Genomic DNA, 14,901 nt, shown 5'->3' on the forward strand with positions numbered 1-14,901 from the left:
TTCTTCTGGCCACAACAGCATACAGCATAGGGGCAGTAGGTCAGCCACTGGCTAACTGCACTGCGAGCAACAGCATTCAGTTCTTTCACAGGGAGCACCACCGAACACAGTGTAGTTCTCTTCAGTGCTAGGGACTACTATAACATGTTGTGCTTTTTCAACCAAAAAGGTATTTGTTTTTAATTTTTATGAATACTGCAGACGCGATAGCTCTCACAACAGTAACGTTTCATCAAACCCATCCCAAAACAATCATTGACATTGCTAAAAGGTTGACAACCAGTGTCTGACCAATTGGCTTTTCCAGTGCATGTCTTTGTTTCTAAGCAATACTTTAATGTAGAAAGGGGCAAGTGTGGTTTTAGCCCTAATGGCTGAGAAACAACCTACAGTTTCCACAGCCCAAGAATGTTTTACACACCCCATAATTCATCACCCAAAGAGGAACTGGGATTCCCAAACCTCTTGAAATGGGGCAAACTGGTAGCAAAAATAGGCTGGACCCAAAGTCAAGCTTTCAGTCTGTTAATAGGGGCTTAGTAGCTGGTGAATGGTGGTTGTGGGATCCAGATCTAGGGGTGGTGAGTAGTACCCAGGAGTCTCTAAAATTGATGTTCAAACCAGAGATGCCTTGCATTGGACCGTTGTCGCTCTTAAGTAAGTTCATTAGGGTTACCAAACTTTGGGGGCACTTACATTGTGAACAGACGGTCACAGTTTACATTTTGAGTCGCAGTGGAACTGCAGCCTCTGCGGCACTCGTTAGTTTCCATATGTAGTTGGTTCTGGTTCAGAAGCTCATGATATCTCATGAACAATGAAGTATAAACATAAATGAAATTAGTTTGAAATCATGGTGCTCAGTCTCGGCACATGGGGCTCTACGCCAAGATCTGTCAAAAGAGGAAGAAAACCTTTTGTACTTCTTGACCTTTTGAAGGAGTAACATTGTTGGAATACATACTTAAAAGATAATGTAACCCTTCGGGGCGCTATGACAAAGCACACTTCCACCCCTCAGAGTTGTACTCCTTCCCCAGTCTGACCACAGTCAAAAGAGAAAATATTTGCTTTGGATCGAGGTACAGAAAAAAATGGGGGTGGGAGTGGATAAAGCTTATTCAGGAGGTATGTGGAGCAGCCAAAACCTAGAACAGTCTTCGAGATTAAAGGAAGACAGGCTCAGGATAGAGTACTCTGAGAAATGCCCAGAGTGTTACAGTGCCCCTGTGAGGACTTGGATCCATCTTAGCTGGAGCATTCAACGTTTTGCTCATACATGGCTTGTTAGGATTGAGGTCACTACGAGTAATGTTTACAGCCTGTAGCATGAACAAAGGATGCACACCAGTCAGGTTTTAAGATTGAGGACCAGTAAGAAATGTCAGATTAGTTTCTGACGCAATGGATAAGAATTAATCTGTAGCTATAATGTAACTAACAATTAATGCTGACTCCAAAGTTTATGACGTTAATGACTGACATAATCATACAACGTAAGTTTCAAAGATTGCCTAACTTGGAATGGACTTTTTTTTAGATTGCCCTCAGTATATTCCGCTGAGGAGGATAGTCATTGAGGACACGAGGATTCCGTTTGGACTTTTTGTAGCCTGGGAGCAATGGAGCAATGGAGTCCTCAATCTTAAGTAGCAGTAAGTCTTTCTTTGCAGGGGATGCTGTCTAATCAGGAGAAGTATTTGAGACTTTAGAGTGGGTAGTAAATGAAGGAATCGAGTTTTTGGGGACCAAGATAATTTTACTAGGGCTGTTAAGCTCTGAAACATACAGTTGAGCAATTTCTTGTTTCTAAAAATAGACAAAGCTCCTCCCACGAGCAACTTAAACCCTGCCGACTCTAGCACCAGTTAATAGACCGAAATGTATCTGATTTCTTCCAGAAAAGCCAATAAATAATTGTTGCTCCTCTGTCATGTCCGATTGGTCAGGAGTAAAACTTCAGCACTCTTATCACTGGCCTGTGGCTCTGCTTACCTCAAAGTTAATTACCTGCATGATCTCATTGACACAGATTCTGGGGTTTCCACCTCCGCTTTCAGATTCTGGTTTGCAATGACACCCTCCCCCAGCAGACCGCACTATGAGGCTGAATTAATAGCCACCATACCATGTCAAAAGACCCTGGTGCTCATCCTGTATCCTCTAAGATGTCTAATTGGTCTGAACAGATAACCCCTGGGTCTTTGTTTTTTCGATTAGCTGTTTATTCATTAAACCATTCTTACCAGGCCAGATAGATCTATTGCAATTGCTTCTTTCCTCAAGCCCTTATCAGTAATCTTGCCCATTGTCATCTGGCCGCTTAATTCCTTCTGCCAGGACATTCAGGTAGATGATGAAAAGGTTAAGGGTGACTTCAGTCTTTACTGGAGGAAGGTCCCAGTGCCAAAACGCCTGGTTTCCATATTCTTGCTCCTGTGTACCAGGTTAGCTATAGTCCTTTTCCAGCCCCAACTAGTACAACACCCATCCTCCGAATACCTGTGCTTAAGTTTCTGATTCATGGGGCTGCTATTCTACCACAAGCGACCCTAAAGATTTGCTTCAAGTTACCTCCTATTTTTCCATTTTTTTGGCAACTCAGTACTTCTGTCTAATATTCCTGTGCCACTTTTCAGTGGATAGCAGACACAACAAGATAATGGACGGAGTGCTGAACCTTTTCAAGCACTCACCCCGAGTCAAGAGAACTGGGTTTAAACCATTGTTCTGTTGCTCACCATGCCACCCCAGTTTGGACCCAGCCATATGCGAATCAGTCTTGACCCCGCTCTCATGGGAGCAATTCAGCCCCAACTGCCAGGCCAGGTCCTTTCTGGACCTGTAACAAGTATCCTTGGACTGGTTTCGGGTTATCCCCCCCCCCCCCCCCAATCAGCCAGGCTAGCTTGAATCCAGTGGGACCGTGAGCAAGGGATCCACCTCTGGGCATACCCTAGGCCTCTTAGGGCGAACAAGAACAAAAGAGGGGGGAAGCCTGTATATCTTTCTAGAGATTTGGCTACACCCTACAAATTTACAAGAAAAACTGCTCTAGCAGGAATAATTGAAAAATATTTTTTACGGCAGAGGAAAGACTTACTATTGTCACTTCTGGCAGTACGGTAATCAAACTCGCTGTGTATACTTAGTCAATTATAAAAAAATAAATAAAAGAGAATTGATTTCTCTTAGCTAAGAGGGGACATTACTGTATAACGAGGCACAGCATAGCTATTTTTTTGTCTTTTTATGTAGTGCTTTTTCTAAATAATCAAGATCTTTTCACCAAGTTTGCCTTAGAAAACATCATTTGTCTGTACACAATATTTACACAACAAAAAAGCATTACATTGACATAAACAATATATAGGTAAACACGTTACTGCAACAGCGGATTATATACTCTTAACAATTACAAGAAGTGTATACCGCCATCAGGTACCAATGTCTAATCAAATTCTGACCATCTAGTATATAACTCAATAAGTTGCCTCAAGTGGCATCTCTATGGTCACAAAGACGCAATCAAATGCATAGATGTCCTCTGGACAGTTTATGTTGATCCTGGAAAGTAGGGGTTGACTCATTTAGGCTTACCACTTAAGGCCTCCTCCGGACAGAGCAGGGACCTGGGTCACCAAAACTACAAAAGATAAAGGGGGTAACCACATTTTTGGCTCCAAGGAAACCGTATTTAAAAATGTTAAAATCAACACACACCAAAAAGGGACTCCTGCCAGAAAATGATTTTTTTTTTTTAAATTTGTTTTTTTTAAGAGGAGTATGTATACTACTAAATGATGCCCTTGAAGTGGTTTTGGCGTACCAAAAGTAGAAACCATAGGGCTAGAACATATACACACCGCCTCACCATCAAGGCCTCATGCAGCTACATACCGTGCACGAACATTCAGTGCATGCAAAGAAAAATTAAAAAAAAAAAACAGTCACCCTGTGCAGGTTGACATGGAGGAGTGCTTCCCAATGCATGCTGTTATTACAAGAAGTTAACCGGTCCCTGAGCAAGTGATCCTCTTAATTGGAGTAGAAAAAAATCCTTTCTCACCTCAGAGGGATTTTATTATACTAAGACTGACGATGTCAGTGTTTGCTTTATTAGCCTTGAGAGATGTAGCAATCTATGGGACTATCTGGTGTTGCTTTTTACACCACGTGTTCCTATTAAAAATAAAATGGTGTGGAATTTAACTCCTGCTTTAGCTAATAGCGCATGTTTGCATATCAGCACCATTCAGTGAGTTCTACTTAGTTTGACAGGGACGAAAAAGTCCACAGGGCGAACAAAGCAAACACAACAAGATGCTGGACGGAGTGCTTTAACTTTTTAACCACTCACCACCAGTTAAGAGATCTGGGTTTAATCCATTGTTTTTTTGCTCACTGTGCCACCCCAGTTTGGACCCAGCCATATGCAGATCATTCTTGACCCTGCTCCTCATGGGAACAGTGTAGCCCGAACTGCCAGGCCAGGTCCTCCCTGGACTGTAAACAAGCATCCTGGGACCGGTTCCAGGGTATCACCCCTCATCAGACAAGTTCGCTTGAATACAGTGGCACAGCGAGCAAGGGACCCACGTCTGGCCATACCCGTGGCCACTTAGGGTCAGTGGATGCCATAGAAAATTAAATTTTCTTCTACCATGGATGCTCAACTATTTGGTGGTTTGGGAACTGCACAATTTAGGTGATTGCGTCTTCACGTTTTCCAAAGGAATCTATTTCTTAACTACCATTTGTGCTTTTTGGACCATCAGGCCAGCTCTGTTGAGAATACTAGGGTTTTGTGTAATGTAACATGTCTAGAAGTGTCTCATCTATCTTGTCCACACTGTTTGCAGCTTGATGCTCTCCCCTTGTGAAGGAGCCTAAAGATTTTTCTTAGTGGTAATATATCCAGGTCTGTGCGGTCCCTAACAGATGGAAATTCCACAACTCATCCAAACACACCTACATTTCCTTCCAAAGCTACTGCTCACTTCCCAGACTAATCAAAAGCTCATCCCTTTCTTCCTCACCATTTCTACTCTCCACTCCCGTACTGCTGTCTGTGGTGTTGGTCTCACGTGGCGTTTTTTTAGAATAAACCTCTCTACCTTCCTCTTTCACCTTATGACCAACTATCCTACCTCTTTCCTCCCTTTTTTGTTCTCTCAAGCCACCATCCCCACTCTTATCCTCCTCATCTTATCATCGATTTGCTCTCAGTGCTAACCTCTGCCTCACTTTTCCCTCCTAATTACATAAACTTGACCACCCCTCTTTTCTTCATTGTTTGCCCCTTAGCATTCTTCGTAGTTCCATAAATATCTTCCCTCCTCTCCCAGTGTAACTTTGTACTCCTTGTCCTACCCCCTAACCTTCCACAGTTTCACCTTTAACCCCTTGCATGCCCGCCCCTTTCCCCGCCCAGTGCCGCGCCTTCCATTAGCGGGCGGAGTTCATGACGAGCTGGACTCGTCATGGGCACAGCGCCACCGCAGCCCATGACGAGTCCAGCTCGTCATGGGCACTGAAGGGGTTAATGCCTCTCCAGTATACCCACAACTCTGTTCTCGTCTCATCAGATAGCCTCCACCCCATTGGAAATAAAGCAATACCAGTCACATATATAACCGTGATCAATACACAGTCAGACACATGTTGTCTGCAAACTTTACCAATCAAAATCTCGGCTTTACTCAGCCATCCGTATCCCTCCTGTCCCATCGGCGTTTCGTCATTTTCATTTCTGTGGTCGGCGAGACACATAGGTCACCCCCTATAAACATTCCACTTTCCCCGCTTTTTATCCCACTTTTTGGGGCAGCCTCTAGACTTGAAAACCTCTTTTTTGCGACCATACCCATAAGATGGAGTGTCAGCTGCTCCCCACTTTGTAGCTATGTTCCGTTTTACCAATGTGTATCCTAGGGCGACATACTGCTGCTCCACCTCGGTAAGATCTGTCGCCTCCCAAATATTGAGGAGCCCCAACTGTGGAGTCAGTGTGATGTCTTTCTGTATTGCTCGTTGCATGTGCTGTGTAGCCCTCTCCCATAACGCCTGTATAGGTGAACATTCCCATATGATGTGATAGAAGGTTACCTCCCCGTTGCAACGATGGAGACACAAAGAGTCTTGTCAGCTCCCGATCTTTGCAAGGGTGATACGTGTGAGGTATGTTCTATGTAGGACCTTTAGTTGAGCAAGGCGGAGCCTGAGAGGGATAGCCGTCTCCCTGGGGGACATCAGCGCTGTTTGCCAGTCATCATCCTCAAGCTGCCCCAGACCCGCTTGCCATTTATCTAAGGGATTGAAACGGGTCTGGTAGATTATTACAGAGCTTCCAGTATGTAAGCGACACTGCTTTTTTTGGCAGTGGTTCAGAGCGGAGACTATCCTCGAGGGAAATGATCCTGGCAGTTCCTCTGCACCCTGGAGCGTGTTGTGAGAGCATGACGAATCTGGAGATATCGAAAGACCTCTCCCTGTGCGAGCTGATACTCCTTTCTCTGTTCTGTAAATTGCAATATTTTACCCTTTTTCCACAGGTATACCGATAATATCCCATCTGTCGAAGCTGGGCTGGTTTCAGAGGGTACCCAGCTTTTGGGCTGACCACAATGGGGTAGCCCTGGTCAACACATCAAGCCAGCCAAGTCTTCGATTGGCCCGACCCCAGACATCCACTGTGAGGGCCGTAGGGCCCAGAAAACAGCCTCTCCCAGCTTTGGAATAGAGGGCCCTTAGATAGCCCTTTCGACCCATTTGGTAGCTATCTAGAAGAGACTGGGTCCATCGAGGGGCGATACAACCATTGGTTCACCACCACCAGCTGCGAAGCCCAATAGTACAGATGTATATCTGGGAGCGCTATACTCCCATTGTACCATCCCTTGGTCAGTTTAGTCATGACGATACAGGGCGCCTTTCCGTCCCACATCAGAGTCCGGACCTCACTCTCAATATTTTTAAAATATGAGTCTGGGATCCTGTATGGGCAGTTCTGGAGTACATACAGGAAACTGGGAGAGCCAACATCTTGTAAAGCGCAGATCGGCTCAATAAGGAAAGGGGTAGTGTTCGCCAATGTTTGACATCACTGCGTAATCTGTCCAGAGGCGTAGCTAAGTTTTTAGTATAGAACAGTACAGGATCAGGGGTGACATAGATCCCGAAGTACCGAAAACCCCGTCAGCCTTTTCAATGTCACAGTCAGGTGGAAGTGCAGGGATCGGGCCGTGGAGGGTGAAAATCATGGATTTGGACCAATTAATGGAGTAACCCGAATATTTACCAAAGTTAGTGAAGATATTAGTCTATGCACTGATCTTGTTGGAGACGCCAGATAGAGTAAAATATCATCAGCGTAGAGGGATATTCTCTCCTCCCTCCCTTACGCCCAATTCAGCCCTCGTAACACCGGATCTACCCTGACCCACGATGCCAGTGGCTCCAAGATCAATGAGAAAATCAATGGGGACAGGGGGCAACCCTATCTTGTGCCCCGTCGCAGTGAGAATGTTCTTGAGAGGCGGTTATTGACCCTTACCTGACCCATAAGGTCTGTGTAGAGCAGCCTAACCCACCCAATGAATTTCGGGCCAAACCAGAAACGTTGCAGCAACAATAAGAGGTAGGGCCACTCGATGGAGTCAAACGCCATCTTGGCGTCCAAAGACAACACAACAGCGTCTTCCGCTATGATGTGTTTACGGCCCAGGACATTGTGGAGGCAACCGATATTTAATGCAGTGTTGCGGTTTGACATAAAGCCAGACTGGTGAGCATGGACTAATGACTCGAGGACAGGGGTAAGACGGGCAGCCAGGAGCTTCGCAAGAATTCTGGCCTCGCCGTTAATCAGGGAAATTGGTCTATAGGAGTAGCAACTATCAGCAGGTTTCCTCGGCTTACGGATAACCACGATAGATGTCAGTCGTTGATCCAGCGGCAGGATCCCTTTTTCGTAGCTCTCATTATACATGTCATGCAGGTGGGGCACGACAAGCGAGGCGGTAGACTTGAGAAATTCAATTGGGACCCCGTTGGGCCCCATAGCCTTCCCCGATTGTATGCTGTTAATTGCGGAGCCGATCTCCTCGTCGGTGAGATTGACTTCAAACTCGTCCCTTTTCTCCGCAGACAGGACAGGCAGACGCATATCTGCCAGTAAGTGGCGAGAGTCATCCGCCATGGCCACAACCGAGGGCGTGTATATCCGCTCCAGGTGATCTGCAAAGGCATTTGCGATTGCCTGGGGGTCTGTTAACGTCCATGTGTTATCAAGTGTAAGGCAAGGGACCCACCACTCAGACTGTGACGTGTGGCCAGTAGTCGTGCACCAGCCCGCTCCCAGGCTAGGGTTTTATATTCAAGTTGCTTTGTGGTTAGACTATGTTCTGTGAGCTCACTAGGGAAATGTGAGTGTGCCATCTCAAGTTGCAGCAGTTCTCCCTCAAGCTGTTCTAGCTGTAAATGTTTTCTTATTATACCCCACCTTGAGAGCCAATGCCTTACCCCTCACCACTGTTTTAAAGACCTCCCATATTGTCTGCGCCGAGTTCACCGACCCGACATTTTCTTTGAAATAGTTCTTGGACTGTGAGATTAGGCTCTCTTTTATATCTGGTATCCGGAGCAGTCAGGGATTAATAACTATGGTGTTGTGCTGCCGCCGATTGTAATGTGTGAACTCCACCCACACCGGGGAGTGACCCGAGATGCCCCGGGGTAGACAGCGTAGTTTGTGAAAGTTATTGATATGGACCGATTGCGTCAGGAAAAAATCAATCCGGAAGAGACTGCCATGAGCACCTGAATGGTAGGTATAGTGTATCAGGTCTGGATGGAAATAGCACCATATATCAATGACGCCCATGGCTGTGAAAAAGTCTGACATGTGCGTGCTAGAACGGTGCTGGGGGCGTGCGGGTATCTATCTACTAGGTCATTTGGAGTCATATCAAAATCTCCCCCCAGAATTAGCGGACCCGTTGGGAGATCTAGCAAGAGTCTTCCCCAGGTCGGCCAACGCCTCCCTCCCCAGTGCTGGCGGAATGTAGGCTGAGACAACATTGAGGGGTTTCCCTTCCCAGCGAGCCTCCAAGACCACAAATCTTCCTTGGGGATCCTCCCACGTACATGTCGGTGTGAGTGCAAGATTTCTTTTCTCCAATATACCTGTACGCCTGGAGCCGGAAGTGTACCCTGCATGAACAAGAAATTTGTAACCCCAAAGGGACAGAGCTTTGCAATTATTACCCACCAAATGAGTTTCCTGTACCAGGACTAGATCAGGGGCGTGGCGTTTAAGGTGTTGCAGCACCAGGCCCCTCTTCAGTTTGTCCCCTAACCCATTGACGTTCCACGTCAGAGCGGAAAGTGACGTCTCTATAGAGTTATTAGTCATGTCACAGGTAAGGGTAAGTATATGTGAGCCCCGGAGTGAACCCCGCGGGCAGCCCGGAAAGATGCTTGCCTCCCCCTCCGGCTGTCAGAAAGGGGGCAGTATGTAGGCAAACAGAGTTTAGGTAGCGGCTGGAAACCATAGTGAACCTGAGTGACGATTATGTCTGTGACTGGGTGCAATGTTGCATACAATGGACTTTGAATACAAAAAACATAACAACCGCCACCCCCTCCCTGCCAGTGGATCTAAAACTACCCACTCCCCAACAAGGCAGAGTGCCTGTCGCCCTGCCCCTCCACAATAACAGAGGTGCCTGGTGGGCAGCCACCCCAGCCCAAATCTGAACATAATTCAATAAACAAGCCTCAAAGTAAGTGTGGACCTCCTCCCAGAGTAGGCTACATGGCAAGCACAGTAGAAAAAGTGTCACCCCCCCACCCCCGAAAGTCAGTAGGTAAACGTATTGCGTCCTACTTCATGGTTCAGCAGTGTCCTAACGAAACCTCCCAACTAAAGACCCCAAACATTCGCACATGGATACGTAACCGGCGCATCCAGAGTCACTTATCTGTGGGGTTTGACTTAAAGGTGGGTCAAAATCCGAGGGTTCCTCCGCTTCCAGGGGGCGGCTCATTGTCTTTAGCAGCGGATTGAGTCTGGGACTCAGTGGCGGGCTTCATCCTATTGTGTCGTAGACCAGTTTTTTTCTCGGTGGTGGGTCTCCCCACTCGGAGCCACCCTTCAAGCCAGTCCCATGTGTCTTCAGGGGAGGAGAAGAACCAAGTGTTTCCCTCTGCAACAACAAGCCGCTTTGCCGGAAAAAGCATAGCATACTTAATGTCCCATTCTCTCAGCGCCTTTCTAACCATTAAAAAGCTGCTCCTCTGATTTTGGACTTTCGTGGTGAAGTCCGGAAAAATGGTGATGGCACTGTTCTCTATAGTGAGTGGCGGACAGGAGCGTGCGGCCTGAAGGATAGCATCACGATCTCGGAAGTTAATGACTCTTGCTATTATTGGTCGAGGGGGAGCTCCAGGCTTAGGTCTCCCCCGCTGGGATTCGATGAGCCCGTTCAATAGAGAAGTAGTTGGATAGTCCCTTTGGTTTTAGGCGATTGGAAATTAGGTCCTCGACAAAGATCAGTAGCCGGGCCCTCGGCCTGTTCTGGGCCCACTAGGATGTGGAAGTTGTTTCACCGCGCACGCCCTTCGTAGTCATCCAGTTGCACCTACATCTTGGCTTGGGTATCTCGGAGCTGCTGTACTTCTTGTTTAAGTTGGGAGATTTCCTTTGTGAGTTCCGTTTTGACCTCTTCAACCTCTTTGACTCTAGCGACCATCTTCCAGAGGTCCACTCTTATGAGTGAGACATCAACATTCACTATGTTGATTCGGGTCTCCAGGAAGGTATGCACTCCATTAATGGCGGTCATGACATCTTGAAGCATTAGGTCTTGTGGGGCGGGTGAGGATCCTGCTTCGCCGCGGTGCTCTGACCGGGGGACCCCCTGATCTTCTCCGGATTTAGACCATGCAAACTTGTCGAGTTTGGTCTGCATTGAAGTCTTTGTACCTCTCCCCCCTGCCATGATCCTATTGTGGTTGGCAGGCGATAAGAGGCGTAGATGGGGCCAAGACCGGTAGTCTCAGGCGGCCTGTCAGGTTTCCCGGTCCGGGCACCCGCAAGTGGTGTAAAACGACGGACGTTGATGACCCTTCTCTCACGTCACTGACTGTCGTGGCAGGAGAAATACCCAGTCTCCCGGGAGTGCAGTGCGCCGAGGGGTCCTCTTTTTGCACCCGCTATGAAGGCACCCCATTTTGTAAACAGGTATATCTTCACATTGTGCTCCCCCACTGGTGTCACGGGGCGGGGGGGGGGCCCCAACGCAGGCCACAGGAGTGCAGTTCAAGGACCTCCTAAAATATCAGGCCAACATAGTGTCTCACAGCCACCGACCTGGGAACTGGTACAGGAGCTCTCACCTCATCTATCACACTTTAGGTCCGTAGTGCGGTCTCAATCCCAGCCTCGTTGGCTGTCTCGCCTTCTCTCCGATCGCGGCACCCCCACTGTTTACCGGCCGCTCGCAGGTGCTCTCACGGGGTTTCCTCTGGTACTTTCCCTGGTGGCCTCACTGCAGGGCTTCACCTCAGGGCCAGTGGGGGGCCTTCCGCCCATGCTGGCACTAATCGGGCCACTGCCGCAGTACTGGGACGCCGCTCGACCTCAGGGCCCTGGGAAAGCTTCACGTCTGCGCCGTCCTCTCAGGGGGCGGCGCGTTGCCGTCAATCGCCGGCGGAGAGCAAAGCTTCACGGCTCCGCTCCCCCACCTCGGGTTGAGGAGTTCCTCCCGTGGGCTGCCTCTGATCGTCACGCGTCCACAAGCCTCGCGGCAGGCAGCTTCGGCAGATGCAGAGCACCGCCGGCTCCGGGCTCTGATTTCCTACGGCAGTATCAGCGCGGTCGCCACGGCGCCATTTTGTTGCTTCTCCCCCACAGTAGACTCACCACATTCTTGTCTAGTTTTCGCACCTTCAGGCGTTAGAGTTCTGGGTAACCAGCACAAGCCACAGCCAGGGCATAAAGTCCACTGGAATCAGAGTTCAGAGTCAAGTTTCTGATCAGGATTTGTGATCGATGATGGGCGAGGGCTTCGGAGCCTTGCTAGCATGCGGCCATTCTTGTTGGCTGCTGGTCACTCTCCCCTTTCTACCTTTTTGTGTCCCTCACTTACACCTAAACCACCAACTCCACCTGGTCAGTCTTTTATGTACAATTTTCCTCGAAGTCTCCTTTTCTCCTCACCTTAACCTCTGCTCGAACATGTTATTGTCCTCATCCCAGGCCCCTACTTTCTCACCTCCTCCCTACTTTCTCATTACCTCTACCCCACCCTACCTCCTTCCATAACTGCCTTTCTCTCTCCCATGACACTCACCACAAACTAACATTCTAACCTTCTACTACTGACTGCCCTGCTCTTTCAATCCACAATTCCCCCAGTATTCTCTTTGCACATTACATCCATTGTCTCTTTTTAACTCCCCTCCACTTAATGCTCTCCCTCGACCCCTTATCTGACGTACGAAGCGTTTGCAGTGCCACCCAGTATTTATTTATATCCTTGTCCCAACCCTCGATCCTCTCCTCCTCTGCCTTCGTCTCCTCCAGTTCTTGGCATCCTGTGCCATCCCTCAGTCTTACATGAGGCATTCCCCCAGGATATGGAATCTTTATACCAGTAGGAAGTCTTTTAGTTGGATTTAAGAACCCCTTGTATACCACATTTTTTCATGAATGGTTGTGATATTACTAATTTGCTGTTTTTCTCGTTGAGAGCATTTCTGCTGATTTACTAAGACGAGGAACAGCCAAATATTTACAGGTGCCATCTCGGACATCAGCTTCAACTACCTAAACTTCTGCATGCTGGCACAGCTGTGTATTTTAATCCACAAAGCTAACCTCCCACAGACTAGATTGATCCAGAGGAACCTAAAGGCTCTCAGTTTGCTTCTGGATCTTCACATAAAGCTGGCCACATCCTGGACACAATAGTCTCATAGCCTGGACTTAGCACAGTAACAGGAAATCATCCCATCATCATAAGAGACCACATTTTGTCATCTTCATTGTTGGCTTCATAAATCGGCAGTGTTATGGAGATATGTACAGCGCACTATCACCCAGTAGTGTATCCTGGTGCTGTAATATTAATAGCTATCAAAAGGCTTTCACAAACTCTTTCTCCCTTAAGGCATCCACACAACCAAGCCATTGACTTAAGACTCCTTGCCTTAATGGAGAAATGAGGAGAAAATAGAAGTCCCTGCGTTTCAGCGGCAACAGAAGAACATGATGGACCGCAGTGAACACGACAGTGCTCCACTACTTGAACAGCATCTCCATGGCAAAACACCCTACAAAGAAACCTCTACGAATTCCACAACCCATGGCGCATTATGGCAAAGATCATTCCTTTTCAGTCTGTGTGTAGTGCTATAGCAAAGTACCTTGTTTCTTCAGCAAGCATGCTAGATCAACACATCAGGCGGAAAGTGCCTGCCTTGACTGTGATTAAAATGCATTGACTGACTGTCATCAGTCGCTGGGCCCCTTCAATCAGCTCTCCTTCTCGCAAACATCTAGTCAGAGCTAACTGCCCAGCCACCTTGCTGTCAAACTCCTGTCCTACACAATTAATAAAGAGCATCCTTTTATCACAGCTTCGAGCACCACTGCTTTGTCCAGACTTCACTTTATCCGAATTTCACCATGCTTCAATGCTTCCCTCAGCTTTCTACCAGACCTCATTGAGTCCTTCAACCGGGGAGATATTACGGCAATTCCGACGACCGATAATCTTAACACTGGGATACCTAAGAGACCTACACAACTACAGAATAGACCAATGATTGAGACTATCAGAACCTTTAAACTCCGCTAGTTCAAAGCTGATCTTAACCTGTGGCAGATGGAAGAACCACCAGCTTGTGATCTTCTGATCCCATGAATTTCACACACCAGCAGCACCATCAACAAACTTGAGACACCAGGATACTCCCAAGTGAACCAAGTCACTTGCAGTGCCTTCTAAATCGTATATCTTCCATCACTTAGGTTTTCCCTTAGAAATCCCAGTCTGCCATCTCCGTTTTCATTCCAAGTCTTGCTTTGGCTAAGCCAAGGTAATTTGCCTGAAGAGTGCAAAGAATCCAAAATGTGGCAGCAATTTAACTACTGCATCTTACCTATAGGGCCACATCTCACCTGTCCACCAAGGTCTTCACTTGCTATCTGTAGCCTGAAGTTTAACTTTCGAGAAGTTTAACCTTTGAGGCTCTTGCCATCACCCACAGGGGCATCTAAAGTAGGTGCTTCTTCTTTAACACTCTCTACATCAATGTCAAAAGAAAACCTGCTGTGCCTGCCTGCTCTCACTGCATGCTGGCACCCCTTAGCTCTCCCCGTCCATACAAGAAGTGTATCTGTGAAATGTCTTTTTCCATACAGACAAGAAAACTCATCTCTTCAAAATAGTTCAAGACCAGTAGAACCAATTTACAAAATTCCCCAGTGGGGCTGAGGTTTAAGGCATAACTTTTGACCTTGGTGCCGTGGCCAGAAGTTGTGTAATTGGCAGTTGTATAGCACTGTGAAGTCACTGGACTTTCACATTTTAGTGTGAGACATATTAATATGCATGGAATGACCACAGGCAACCAACCATAACAAGAAAAAGCCCTATTTTATTTAAAGAGTGGTAAGAATTGGTGAAATCACAGATTGCTAATCTGTCCAATTGTCAACTCCTCTGCAACCCCTTAGATTTAGTTATGGAATTTGTCGAACAGAGTTTGGATAACTAAATAATTATCAGGTTTGAGTAAAATAGTTTTACCAGTAACAGATTTGTTTACTGTTTAGGAAACTTATGAGCACCCGCTGCTGACAAGTAGCTCCATGTCATGTGCCAGTCTTGG

Source organism: Triturus cristatus, chromosome 10 (assembly GCF_964204655.1).
Source record: "Triturus cristatus chromosome 10, aTriCri1.1, whole genome shotgun sequence".
Classification (NCBI taxonomy): domain Eukaryota; kingdom Metazoa; phylum Chordata; class Amphibia; order Caudata; family Salamandridae; genus Triturus; species Triturus cristatus.